The sequence below is a fragment of the Pogonomyrmex barbatus genome, unplaced genomic scaffold (assembly GCF_055798465.1).
Source record: "Pogonomyrmex barbatus isolate J1 unplaced genomic scaffold, ASM5579846v1 scaffold2, whole genome shotgun sequence".
Classification (NCBI taxonomy): Eukaryota; Metazoa; Arthropoda; class Insecta; order Hymenoptera; family Formicidae; genus Pogonomyrmex; species Pogonomyrmex barbatus.
The window spans coordinates 21,321,473-21,335,706 of record NW_028297116.1 but is presented as its reverse complement, the minus strand read 5'-3'; the positions used below and the strand labels follow the sequence as shown (position 1 = coordinate 21,335,706).

Sequence of the window (14,234 nt, the reverse complement as noted above, 5' to 3'; positions counted from 1 at the left end):
TTTTCCAGGAAAGAATGGCACGAGAATTGCAACGCGTGTCAGTTTTACATAAAGACGTCTCGTAGACGCGGATAATTTTTAACTCGCATCGAGCCGCGCTCGGCGATCCAATAATCGAGAGCATATTTCAGGGAGATCGAAACCTGAAGAGCGAACGAGGAACGCTCGAGAATGGCGTGGTAAGAGCTCGTTATTGGCTCACGAGCCTATCGGCCGATAATGCGTTTCTCCCATTTTGCACAAGCTCTGGTACACGTCAGACATGTGCGCGAGCTAACTTGTGGTCTCTCTCTCTCTCTCTCTCTCTCTCTCTCTCTCTCTCTTCCTCGATATCGGTGAGAAAGGTGTCTCGAGTTTGATGGAGTATCCATTGGTAATTGCGCCGACGGTGAATAAGTAATGGCGAGAATGCTAGTAAGAAGTCGCTCGGTCGTAGGCCTCGGTCGTGCTCCGCATTAAACATACATATCGCAGCTTATAGCCGCGACAGTGCAAAATCTGTTCTACGTCGCTTCTCTCTCTTTCTCCTTCTCTTCTGTCGAGAAGAGAAACCGGTAGGAGCGTCGCTCCTCTTCGCAAAGTCTTCTCCCTTCACAGCTGCGTGATCCGTACGGCTCATTGTAAGTTTTATTTGACTGCAAAGTAGCATGATGTATCATGCTTGCGGCCACCGAGCGTGTATCAACGATTATATCAGTGAGTTTATTTTCTGTAATCGAGCGATGGAATATTTATGAGGTAAGCGAGTCGCGCGCTCGAATATATTTTTTGTACGCCGGAATTAACCCTTCTTCACGACGAAGAAGATAATTAAATTATGCGATTTTGCATTTTAGTCGTAGGTCTAACAATCCTTTTTTTTTGGAAATGCAAACGAAATGTAACGAAGATTAATGGAGAATACGGTAAGAGAATATATATATATATATATATATATATATATATATATATATATATATTTCCATAGCGTAATTGAGGCAAGAAAAACTGTGATAATCGAAGGATTTAAGGTAAACGGTAAGTTTCTTAGCGGATATAATTATTATTATTGGCGTGGCATTTAATTAAACGTAGCGATAGACAATGAGACTCGTTGATTAACGGAGACGTCGTGACTACGGCGAGACGCTCCGTCTCTCGCGTAAACATTTAATCTCCCTAAGCACTAAGTGTTAAATTAGAAATTATCGGAAAACAGTATCGTTTATACGTCGAGTCGCCATAAAAGCTTTATCTTCTGATTGTATTCATGAGAGACTTAACGCTCGCGATGCGCTCCGTCGAAATCAATTCCCCCGGACGCGGTAAGCACTTCGCCGTGGCCACAAAATTATTCATCGATTGTTTTCTTTTCATCTCGCGGACTACGGAGAGGGACAGATTATCGCGCGATCGTCCCAGGCAGGTGCCATTTTCTCGTCGTCGCCGTCCTTTTGGATGTGGCCGGCGTCTACTACGAAACGGGGAAATGGGGATTTCGCAATTATTATGCCGTCGACGCGACGAGAAGGAGATTCCGTTTACGATCGGTATCGTTTACGATACCCGTACACACGCGCACGCATACGTATATATACGTATATATATATATACACACATATACGTATATTTATGCGCTCACATCGACAGCTTGCACGCGGACGGCATGCGGCCCCGCACGCGCGTTGCTCACGTATAGAAGCTCGTTTAAGCCGCGATGTAAGCCACGGAGGCTTCGCGTGATATCCTAGTTCAACGTCGAATCTCTTCGTTTGCATAGGAATGAATTTATGCAGATTAATACACGCGAGACGTCCGTGTTGGGTAGGGCCACGTGGGATGTAGCGCGGCACCTACACGAAGCTGCGAGTGTACATTGCATATTTTATTGGCGGCATCGCGCTTCGCGGATTTCCGATCGCGCGAACGCGCGCCACACACGACGCGATTCGCCATTCGCGAGCCCCCGCGAACCCACCTCGATTCGATTTAATCTATGTTCCGCGATATCGTTTAATTTATTTCTAATGTCGATGGCAGAGCGAAACAGACGCCGTGGCAGGTTTGTCTCGTATCGAGCGATATTATTATTAATTTCATTTCCAATACGCAGCTCGGAAACTTAGAAGTCTCCTCAGAATGTTTGACAGGTTCTATCTGAAATTAATTCGACATTATTTATGAGCTAGTTGCGAGATAAGTTTTTATCGAGGCGTATAAAATATCGCATCGGTGTTTCCGTTTGATCGGCATAATTTATTACGTATTTAATTGCCGTATAAGAAAGTATCGACTGTACGTAACAGAAATAAATTAGGATACATTACTATTAAATAATAATTATAGTTTAACGAGATACGGTTGCTTTTTTCCTGTTACGAACTCTGGAAGGAATCGCCCCGGACAAATCGTCGAGTTGACCCTAATTGCGCGGAAGCCAAGGAGAAACGATGTCGGCGACGTGGAGGCGAAGTCCTCCGTACAAAACGAAGCCAATGAATTTAGTAATCCGCTCTGTCGGCGGAGTCGTTGTCCAGGACAAGGCTGGGACAGCGGAGAACGAGGTACGGGATGGCGCGGGATGTCTCGCTGGAAAAGCGATCCTTATCAGTCGTAAAAACACGTATGCACCGACTCTCGTCGAGAAATACGAGCCAACCGCGAACGTAACCACGCCCGACGAATGGAACGTTAATGTCAGTTAATTATCTGTAAAGCTTTCGGCAGGGAGAAGATTCGTTTTCGAGCGCGGCCGTTTGTAAGGCGTGGGCGAGTCGGACACGCTCGTGAAAACACGGGACCGACGTGTATCTGCCTTCGCTCTCATGGGAAAAATGCCGCCTGTTTACGGATTCCGGGAGACTATCCGCTATCTACCTGCGGTAACCTTGTCGTCGAACCAGATGAATCGAGAGATTATAACGAGGCGGTCCTATTAGACGGCTCTTTGCGAGCTCGTTCAAAAAAAAAAAAAAATCAAGTTTTTTTTTGTAATTTTTCTGGTTTCTCATATCAATTGGATATGACATTAATAATGGGTATATTAGACAGAAGAATTGTCTCGATATATAGCTAAATTCATATATTCCGCAGAAATCTATTTGCTTTAATTTTGACGTAATCACGAAATGTTGTGCCACTTGTGCAGTTTTTACATTTTTTACATATATGTGATTTATTTATAAAATCTGACGTGACCCACTTGATTTTTATCCCGAAGTATCGGTTCACTAGATATGAAAACTGCAAATCCAAGAAGATAGCGTATTACGCGGAGAGCAAAACGCGGCAGGGGATGCGAGCGAATTTACGAATTGATCTCAGCCGTGATCCTCGTGCCGCGTTCGAAGACACGCTTTGATGACTCAGATCCATTCTAGTTAGGATTTCGTGTATCCTTAGCTCGAGCAGACCTAGAAGCAACAAAATCTATGCGCAAACATGGGTGCCCTGCGTTTTGTATTTTTATTACAAATACTACGTTATATACGCGATTGAATTATATCTAATCATTCATATAGATAAAATCTTTTGCAGATTTGACTTTAATAATTTTGATTTCCAAAAATTTATGCATATTCTCTTATGTATAAAGCGATATATATATTTTTAAAGAACAGGTCAGAAAGGGCATTACTCGATGGACTAGATCTTCTATCTAAAATAATCCTCTTTATTGAATTTATATCTGTAAATTCAGAACAATTATTTATATTGCAAACTATGCTCTATTATTTTTAACGGATTTAAAGCACAGTAGCTTAAAATTATAACTAAATTTATTCCCCTTAATAAATCGATAATTAAATTTATAAAATCAATTACCTCTCTTCTCCTCTCTTCTCCTCTCTAAAGAAACTTTTCTTATTGCGAAAAATATCACCTCAGCCAGGAATCGAATCTGGATCATCCGCTTTCGGAATGTCTTATCTTTCGACCCCTGAGATATGTGGTGGTATTTATTGTAATAATCAGATAAGCTTTGAACGTTATATTTCAATCGATGATAAAAGGTAAACACAAATTAACGTAATAAAAATAACCGACAATAACCTGAGAAATTTATATATTTTTTTATTTAATTCGTCATATGAGGTGCAGATTATAAATTTCCTGGGATATTTAATTTTTTGGCATTTTTCCGCTCCGCAGAATTCAGTTATTCATTGAGAGAAACTGAAAGACATACAAGACATACAAGAAATCCTTTTGAGCGTTCAATGTTCACCCCATCGACAGACGTCACGGATAAGATAACCCGGAATTATAGAGGGCTTTATTCGAGGATCGTCTATCACGCGACGTTTAGATTTATGGCGCTGTATGTAGTGGCCGGTCGACTTTCCATTTATCAGAACGCGATACCTGTAGCATTTCGGGCGTGGATGGCCGTGCGGAACAACCGCAAACTTCGATCTGCCGCGAACAAATGAACGGAGTCTCGCGAAAGAAGCGGGCGGACGGAAAAATCACAATGGGAGGCAGCGTCGGATGCTCCGGCATTCCCTTCCCATTGTCCGTCGACTCGTGAAAAATGCACGCTGATTTTCCGTAACAATGCTGACGAAAGGAGGATTTTACTGATCGCAACCGGACTACAGAGATCGTGAGGTATTTCTGGCTACGTCCGAGACGATATCCCAACTGTTAGACACTACAATGCGTAACATATAACGTTTAATATATCGCAGGAATGTTGCGTTTCCCGTAGGACAATAGATCCTATTAACATTTATGTGTGTGTGTTGTGTGTGAGTAATTCTTATAATATATGTTCTAATTTTTCTCATCTTTATCTTTTACCCGCGAGTAATGTCTTGCGTATTCTGGAACGAGATAAATCAGAAAGAGATATTCAAGAAAAATATGAAGTGTCTGAGAGGAATTCTCGGTAATTCAAACGGACACATTTCTCGAAAAGATTTCTCGAAAATATAAAAGGTACAATAGTCAAGTGTCTGTTCCGCCATGATCGGGATATTCATGGTTTTGATTTGTGTTATTTTAACGTAGAATCGTTCGATATCTCTTTTAGGAAAGACCTAGAAACGTCGACAAAAAGAAATTCCCTCGGTGATTTTCACCATGTAACTCTTTTCGTTCTAAAATGTCTTCCCCTGTCTTTCCCAATGACTCTTTTGAAAAATTTGTGTTTATAAAAATATTGTAGCAAAGTCGTCCGCTAAATCTCTTGACTATCAATATATCCATGTACATCACGGTCACAAACATGTTTGTCAAAAAATAGACCACAAAATTCTCTTTCGTAGAGGAGAAGGTGGTATTCTTTTACATAAAATAACTTATGTCAAAGAAAATATGTCGGATGAAAATTTTTCCCGACGTATGATGATATTTCAAAGCTTTCGGCGCGACGGTGTAACCGTGTCGTTTCGTGACGAATCTTCGCATCGTCGTTTAGTAAATATTTTCTTGAACGTAACAGATTATGCGACCAGACACTCATTGATTCTTAAATATCGCCTTGGCGTGTTCGCGTGATCCAAACTCTTTTGAAAGGTCCGAAAGCCGTCGGACGTGGACCCATTCCCGTCACACGCCACTCAGGATCGTGTCCGATCCGCGTAGCGGAGAACAATGCTGGTGGGATGATCCAGCACCTTTATAGCTCGAGTTGGATCATAATCAGCACTTAAGCCCAGTACTTTCGTGACGGAATGAAGCAGGCAGGTCCGTTCCTCATTGTACTCGTAAACGATTTTATTTGACCCTCGGATTACCGGTTGAAAAGGAAAGGCGCGCGCAAACACTCGAGAGAACTGTTTAGACGTGCCGGGGCCGCCATTAAAGTCCATTATTGTAGACAAGAGGAAAGGATTGGTCGTTAGAGAAGCGTTTTGGAGAAGTTGCCGGACTTGTAAAAAGTACGCACGGAGAGAGTCAATATTTTCTCGCTCCGAATATAACGCGTTTGTCTCCGTCACGTCGGCGCGAGGGTATTACGGCGCCCTTTTTATTACGCGACGTTTATTTAAGTATCATCGCGTCGAAGGAGCATTGTACACCGGCTCTTCCCTGAACGGCGCGTGTGTCAGATTTGTCAGCGGCATAATCGGCCTCGTAATTAAATGGCCGTGTGCGTGATGCATTTTTTTTTTCTGCTACCGGACGGTCGGCCTGATGATCTCTACGCCATCGATCGTCCGTACAAAGTGCATTAGCATAATAGCTATACGACGCGGCTATGCCGCGCAGTGACATTGGCATTTGTTCATCTCGGCTTCTAATCTTGCGCTTTAAACGAGTCGTTAGTCTTTCTCAATGGTATGTGCATGTCGCCCAAGAAACGCGCGCTGAGTCATTCCGGCCGACGTAGTGAAAAGGCGAACAAAGCGGGGCACCGATTTGCCAGTTGGGACATTTCCAGATGTAATTATCCCTTAGAATGTCCGTTGAATTTACGCGTTGACCCGCGTGCAATGGTTCGCCGCCATTCGTGCCGTTTAATCAAGCTACCCCGATAATTCCTCCCAAATATTTAAAACGCAAACGGCACACGAAACGCTCTAATCATTAGATCTGTTACGGGCTCCAACCCGTGAAACACAATATCGTAGCTACGTTACACTGTGTTAACAGAACGCGAACCGCGTGCTCGTTTTGTGCACGATTAGTAAACAAATTGACGTTTATTCAAATTAATATAATTCGCTTTGACTCCGCAATACGCGTTAGAATTACAGCGTATGCATACAATATCCATGTTTTGCCGCCGCATTTCTGATTCTAGCAATATCGAGGGAAGAGGGATAAATTTTACAGAAAGAGAGAGCAAGATGGAGTTGGGTTATCGAAAAGTGTCCTTACAGATACGTAGGTATTCCGGTACGGAAATATAAAAACGTCAAACCTGACATTTGTAATATAATGTAAGTTATATTAATAGAATTCAAATGGTCTCGCTATATTTTTCCCCTTGCTATTGTAGCAATGTACGATGCAAAAAGTGTCTTACGTTACCAGAGTTAATAGCCGACATTTTTCAATGTCGCGCGCTAAGGGACGTTTAAAAGCCGATAATTCTGTCACCGTCAATCAGTTTCTATGTTCTTCAACTTACGGGCCGTGTACACAATCGCTTCGCGTCTAATTAATCACTTCTGCTGATCGTAGATTTATTTACGGGCATTTTATAGACTGATGCTCGATTCACGTTCTCCCTTTGTATCCGCAGATGCACGCGGCGCTTATTAGTCACTCATGTGATTTATCATTGCGTGATGAACGTGCAAGACAACGAGCGGGCGGAAAATGGTTCGTCTAAATGAGCCGAGAGTGCCTCGAATAATTACACACCTCTACATGAAAAATTTATTTCGAAAAAGCAACATTGCGCGAAACGACAAAAACACTAACAAAGGCTGCACCTCCAATTATTGTAAAAAGAACCGTTACAAAATTCGCAGGTGATTTCGAGACATCCTGTATATGAAGCTGGAAAGAATATTCGCGTATGCGCACCTATCGATTTCGTTACTATTTACAAAAACGAACCTAATGCAAATAAATGGATTTTCGATGAACGGAGTGAGCCGAAAAGTGCATACACCGCGAATCGATACGCCGCGGGGGACACAAAAGCGGGTGGAAAATCGAACCATCGATGCACACACATGCATGCGCCGCTTATGCATCAATGCACATATAGAGTGTCCCAGAATCGTCGTTACGTTTTCGTGAGTTTATCGAACAACTTAGATTGGAATTACTGGATTTAATAGAGATGAGAAATGAATCCGCCAAAATTTAGAGATTCCTGTAGTCACCACTTGTAATTATTAAGAATTAAAAATTGTCTATTATTTGTAAAAATTACTAGAATTTTAAGAAACATAAGCTAATTTTCTTTTATTCTTTCGGAATTTTCTAAAGAATAATTTTATTATTTATTTATTGACGCTGGAATTTAATGTTTACTTGTTCCTAATCAAATAGATATTAATTTTTCAATAGCATAAAAATCACCTATTTTTTTTAATTATCTTTTATTTAAGATGATAATGTTGAGACTCCCTATATCCGTTCCTATATCGCTACTTTCTGCAATAAAATACAGTGACAGCGTAAAACGTCGATGCGTTTGGGAGCAACAAAGAACAACAAGCAGCGACTCAAGCCGAAGCGATTTACATGCATAAACTGCAACCCCTGAATCCTCTTTCGTCTATCCTGTGCTGTCCCTTTTCTATCAAGCCGTACCTAAATCATTGCTTTTACTTTTGAGAAAATTTGCTATCATTGAGACAACGAGCATAATTTATAAACAAACATTCTCATAAGTAACTGTTTAAGCCGTTAATCAAAAAAGCTAACAAGCGCGTACGTGCAATTATTAGCGTTTATTTTATAGACGTCCTTAGCTCTCGTAGTATTTCACCGGAACAGCCTGTTATCTTCAAACGCCTTTTAGAAGAGCCAGTTGAGTGATGTCGGACAAGCGAGAAGCAATAAAATCAAAGCGGTCTCTGACTTCTAGTAAAGGAGTAGCGCAGGGAATAAAAGAAGAACAAGGTGTAACCGGGAGAAAGGAAGATAAAGTGCGCGAAGCACAGAAGGGATATTATAAGATCTCGAGATTGTGCCCTTTGCAGTTTTCGTGCGTCCTTAAAGGCAGTTAGGTTTCGTCAGAATGTCTTTTCAAGGCGGAGATAACAGTGTATTTTCTCGTGAAATAAATTGAAAAACCACGTGGAAATCCGCCACGACGCACGCATCCCTTTTGCATCTCTCCTCGCGCGCGCGCGTGTAACTTACATGGTCTTTTTGAAAAGTGAAAGTGATGCGGAGAGAACGTGGGAGAAATTTTATCAGACGTAACGCGACGGAAGAGAGATTAACGCGCGCGCGATGTCTCGTTCGGGCAAAAGTAACAAAGTGAAAGACCGTGGCAGCGGGGCGAAGTCGAAACGAGAACCGACTTTTCAAAGGGAAGAGAAGCAGCGAGGAGGGATTAAACTTAAACCAAAGGCAGAGACTCGCGGTTCTTAAACTCCGCTTTTCATGTCGCCGTCGCGTCTTAATATTTCCGCGCGCTCGGAATCTCGCGCGTTTTCTCGACGTACCCTCGGCGTACCCTCGGCTGAAACACTTGTTTAAACGTCGCCGTGTACAAGCAAACACACGAACAAAGTATCGTCGAGTGGTTGGAGCGGAGCTCGATGTCTGAAGGATCTCGCAAACAGTTCATGGGATTAAGTTTATCTTTAGAAAAGACGACGCGTTCGTCGGATCTTATTATCGAAATTTAACATTTATTAATAACGGAACAGGGAGCACAAATGACGTAATAATATAAATGTAATCATTATTCGGAAATGGGGTTATCTGTGCTTGCTTAAAAATATGACGCGATGTAAATTGCATTTACGACTGCAATATAAATCTCGTATTACAAAAGTACTTAAAATATACAAAGTTTCATATTACAAAATATAGATGATTTAAAAGTTATATTTTCATTAAAAATATAAAGTATATTTGATTGTGGGCAAACGGAATAATGTATCACTCACCGATACAATGCGGTCGGGCATTGTTATGACTATTGTTGAATGAAGCTATAAAATAAAAATATATGTAAATTGTAGCAATGCATAAAATTAATATTTAAAGAAGAAGAATTGTCTGCCGGTACATAAAATAAATAAATTATAAATAATTCAAATAGAATGAAAAGTAATAATTTATTCCGATGGTTGCTCCGCTGTTTCCCAAACATCCTCCTCCTCTCAGATTCGTTCGTTGCATTCGTACAGCACAACACTCGCGAAAACACGATTTATTACGATCGCACGTACTAATTACCAGAATGAGATAATCGCACTTTGTACGACACTCTCGTCGTCAATTATACACGACAGGCTCTTTACCGTTGTATTGTACATTGCGAATAATGCGGAAAGAGTGCGAAGATCATCGCATTATCATTACGATCTGTTTGTGAATTTGTGAATTTCACAAGTTAGCACTTGTAAAAATTGATTTATCGTTGATAATCACTGATTGGTAACTATTCTCTTAGCTCTTGTCGAAATCACGTTTGAATGGATGATGTTACATATAGCGGCTCGAATCTCATTATCCGAATGACAACACGGCGGGCGGCGAATGAATATCGAGGTCGTATCGCTTAATCCATTGTTCCGAAAGTTGTTTTAGCTATTTTACAAAATGGATTTACACGAGAATACTCTATTCTCCGTTACTATAAAAATACAAAAATGTATAAAAGTGATCGAGGGAATATTCGCGGGAATATTTTGTACAAATTGTAAGATTAAGAATATCTTCGAAAGCTCTCTTTCCCGCTCAGTGTCATTAGTCGCATACCGATATAATTAGCGACTGCCAACCGCTAATTACGATGGCGAGGGATTAATATTCCTGTCTGCGCAGCGTGCGAAATCTGTCGCCGGGACTTTTTTAAAGTAAAACGCGCGGGGCACGCGGATAACGCGAATCAAAGCTATTAACCCACGGAAGCTCGCGCAGCTGGCCCAAAAGAAGAAATACACATTCGGTAGGGGATAGCAGATAAAACGCACGTCGGGCGGAGAAGAGGCGAGGCGCCTCCGCGCGAACACTCCGACTTCTGTGCGCCTCCATTTCTCTCCACGCATTCCATCACTCCGCGTCCGGGCGCCTTAACAAGCCTCTAATGAGGAACGGGTGTTACTCGTGTCCGTCGCGGTACTTTTGCGCAATTACCATTTATCACATCTGCCTCTCCCCGGCGTTTCGTGTCTTCCCGGCCCTTCCTTTTTTTTTCCCTTCTCCCTTTCCCTCGTCGCCGCGCCGCGTCCCTCCCGCTCTTCCTACGATCAACGTCCCCGCCTTTTCTTATTTTCGTCCTACGCCGATAGGAAGATTCTATGTCGACGACGACGTAGACGACGACGACATATCCGGTACGCCACGCGCCGACCTCTCGCCCTAATGCGATGCCGACGAAGGTCGCGGATCGTTTAAAATGTCGTAAATTGAGTTATGTGAATTCCTCATGGATTCCATTAGTTTATGGGCTTTGAAACTTACGCTCAGATTTATTACGTATATCCACGCGAGAGAAGTAATAAGATATAAATCTCTTACCGAAGTTTTAATAAAATATAAGATTTTGATAAAATTTGGGACGACGCCAGGAAAATGAAATTTTTTTAGAAATTATTTATAGAATTTCAACCGTGCGTTTTTTCCTTTTGCGCGACATGGTGTGCAGAACAATCATGAAATATTGACGCACCAACGAGGTAATAAATTTACATCGTCATACAAGATGTAGAAACGTCGAGTCATCAGTGCAATTAATCTACGTCGTGAAAGGCACGGTTATATTCATCGAGATCAACGATCTAGAGATAAACTCACGGAAATATTATTTATGCATGTAAACGAATGGGATAAGTACTTTGCGGCGTATAGATCTGCGCGAGATTTGCACGCTAGAAATTCGATCGGCCCGATACGTTAACCGTATGTTAATTCAAATGGATCCTGTAACTATCGTAAATTCGTTATTCGCGTTAGCGAAGTACCCGGCCCGGGTTATAGGTACGTCGTTTGTGCCTCAATTAGCTTTGATTTGAAATCGTTATCGGTCTATGCATCATGTATGCCGCGCACGAAGGTGAATTTCGCCAAGTGTGTACGGTTTCCATCGTATTGATTATGTTTTCGTGTTGTTCGGGACGACTTCCGATTTCAGACGTCGAACTTTTCTGCGCTCGCGAACGCCGTCCGTTTCCTCGATTGAAAACGAAAACGAAACGTAAAACGACAGCTAAAATAGCGGGCAAACGGTAAAGTAGGTCAATCGTGGTCGGGAATGAGGCTCGCACGGTTTTGTCCAGTATTTCGTTGGCGTCGAACTTAGGAATTTCCGATTCGACGATATCGTCCCGGTCGCTCAGATCGTATCTGCGCCTTGGCGAAAAGTCCGCGAAAAGACTTAGCGAACAATCGGGGAGGTAGGGGGCGGAAAAATAAAAGGGATGGGTCTAGGGATATTGTTTTTCCGGTACGGTTATTTCCTCTCAAAATTCCAGAGCGTAAGATAGCATTCGAGAAATTTCTTTCCGGTTTTATTCGCTCTGCTCTGATTTTACAATGCAGCTACCGGAAGCGAAACGATCATAAGAAAGCAGGTCGAATGCCTAGGTGAAATCGAAAATCAGTTTTACGCTGCCACGATCAGCGATTCGAGCGGCTGTCGATCTTGGGGATTTTCCCGAACGTCGACATCATTCCCATCGGTTCGTAACTCTGCGATCGTAATTCTGGTAGTTAAAACTCTCTCGCGACACCAGCAGTCGTTTATTCGGAGACGAAGCAGAACTCGAATGCAAATCAGATAAGATAGATTCAACACAATTTTCTATCTCTTAAAACTATCATTAAAGATTTATGAATGTTTATATTACAATTATTCATTAATCGATATTAAGAGATGTCTTATTATCAATTAAGAAGTAATTATATTTATTGTATAAAAAAAATCTAGAAAAAACTGATTTTTTAAAAAATATATAAATTATATTATGCACAAATACCGTATAAAATTATTTTCCAACATTGTAGATATTTGTATCTTTTTATAAAATATATATTTTGAATTCATATTCATAATTGAACTTTTACATTGAAGATGACACGCTTTTGTTTATTCCAGTTATAGCACTAATTGATCGTCTCATTTACTGACGACAATCACTTTAAGTTCGACAACAGTCTTTCATGGCCGTGATGGATGCTCCATTCTTCGGCACGCGCGGTGCTCTCATCCGAGGATAATCGCGGGGTGGGAAAGGGTGAGAACGTGAAATGGATGAAGTAAGCGGTCGGTGAAGAGGGGATGGGCGGAATCTGGAAGTAGGGCAGGACCAAATCGGAAATCAGGTTTACACGACCGTTCAACGTTTTTACAGTCCGGGGGAGATTCCGCGCGCGGGGAGATTCCGCCTGGCTGTCGCTATCGTTCCGGTTGGCTAGAGCGAATCTACGTCGTTGAAAAGTCGACCGGCAGCTTCTACGGCCATTTCTTCAGAGTCGGACGGGGTGATAAGGGACGACCGGCCGGGAATAGATCCAGGGATTCTCTCGAAACGGTTATTTCCCCGTTCATTAACTTTTACGGACTTCCTCCTCGAGCGAGTTCTCGCTTCTCGCCTGGTGTTTCTGCGACGGCGGATTGCTTCGCGATTTTCAATGGCGTGCGACCTCATTACCGAAATGGCGCTCATTACCGTCGTAAGCGCAGCGGATATGCGAGGACGAACCGGGGGGGGGGGGGAGGAAGGGAGGTAGGAAAGAGGGGTTGAAGAGGGGAGCGTGCCGACTACAAGAGTGGCGAGTTTTGTCACAATGTTACACACCGGGGGGTACTCCTTATAAAAAGAACCGCCCGCTTAATGACCAGCGAGTTATTCAGCTGCACATATAATTGCTCCAGCGACAGGATGGGAAAGATATGGCATAGAAGAGGGACCATTGAAACGGATGTCGAGGATCCTTCGACGGACCAAGTTTCGCGGACTACTCTGAATAGGAGACGAGAAAACTCGGCGATCATATATCTCGATCCTCTACGCGTCTGGCTTAGTAATGTTTCTCACACGTGGAGAGAGAGAGGAGAAAGGGGGGGGAGAGAAGAGAGAGAGAGAGAGAGAGAGAGAGAGAGAGAGAGAGAGAGAGAGAGAGAGAGAGAGAGAGAGAGAGAGAGAGAGAGAGAGAGAGAGAGAGAGAGAGAGAGAGAGACGGTGGAGTGACGCACGAAATAGCTGCCACGGGGAAAATAAAAAAAAAAGAAGTCTGCTTTATGCGGCAATGAATATGGAAGCGGATGGATAATTAAGCGGGTGTTTAAATCTTTAAATGCCGCCATATCTTCATTATGTTAGTTGCGTACACGGGTACGTCTATTTTGAATGAGCTCGACCACCGTTTCTCGCTACTTCATCTCCAGTATAACACAGCAAAATAAAATTTATTGTCAGCGGCGTGCGCATCAACAAATTTTCATTTAGCTGACGCGTATCAAGCTCGCGCCACAATATGCATCATGGTGCCGTCTGCGGGGTATATATAAAAGCTGCACTTCGCGCTCGCTATATATTAAATACAAAGTTTGCGGCACGTACATTTATGAAACCAGTAATCTCACCTAAGGTTGTAAAAATATTTGATCAAGATTTTTTTTAATTAATGTTTTCACCCAAATATTTAAGTAAAAAATTTAA

At 42.3% G+C, this 14,234-nt stretch overlaps 1 protein-coding gene and 1 long non-coding RNA gene across 2 annotated transcripts in view; one reads left to right on the top strand and one right to left on the bottom strand.

Moving 5' to 3' along the window:
• Positions 1–14,234, bottom strand: part of LOC105430302 (discoidin domain-containing receptor 2) — a 135,804-nt gene that overhangs the window by 73,361 nt on the left and 48,209 nt on the right. The gene's annotated exons all lie outside the window — the stretch shown is intronic.
• LOC148936751 (uncharacterized) overlaps positions 1–14,234 on the top strand; it is an 86,516-nt gene that overhangs the window by 29,235 nt on the left and 43,047 nt on the right. The gene's annotated exons all lie outside the window — the stretch shown is intronic.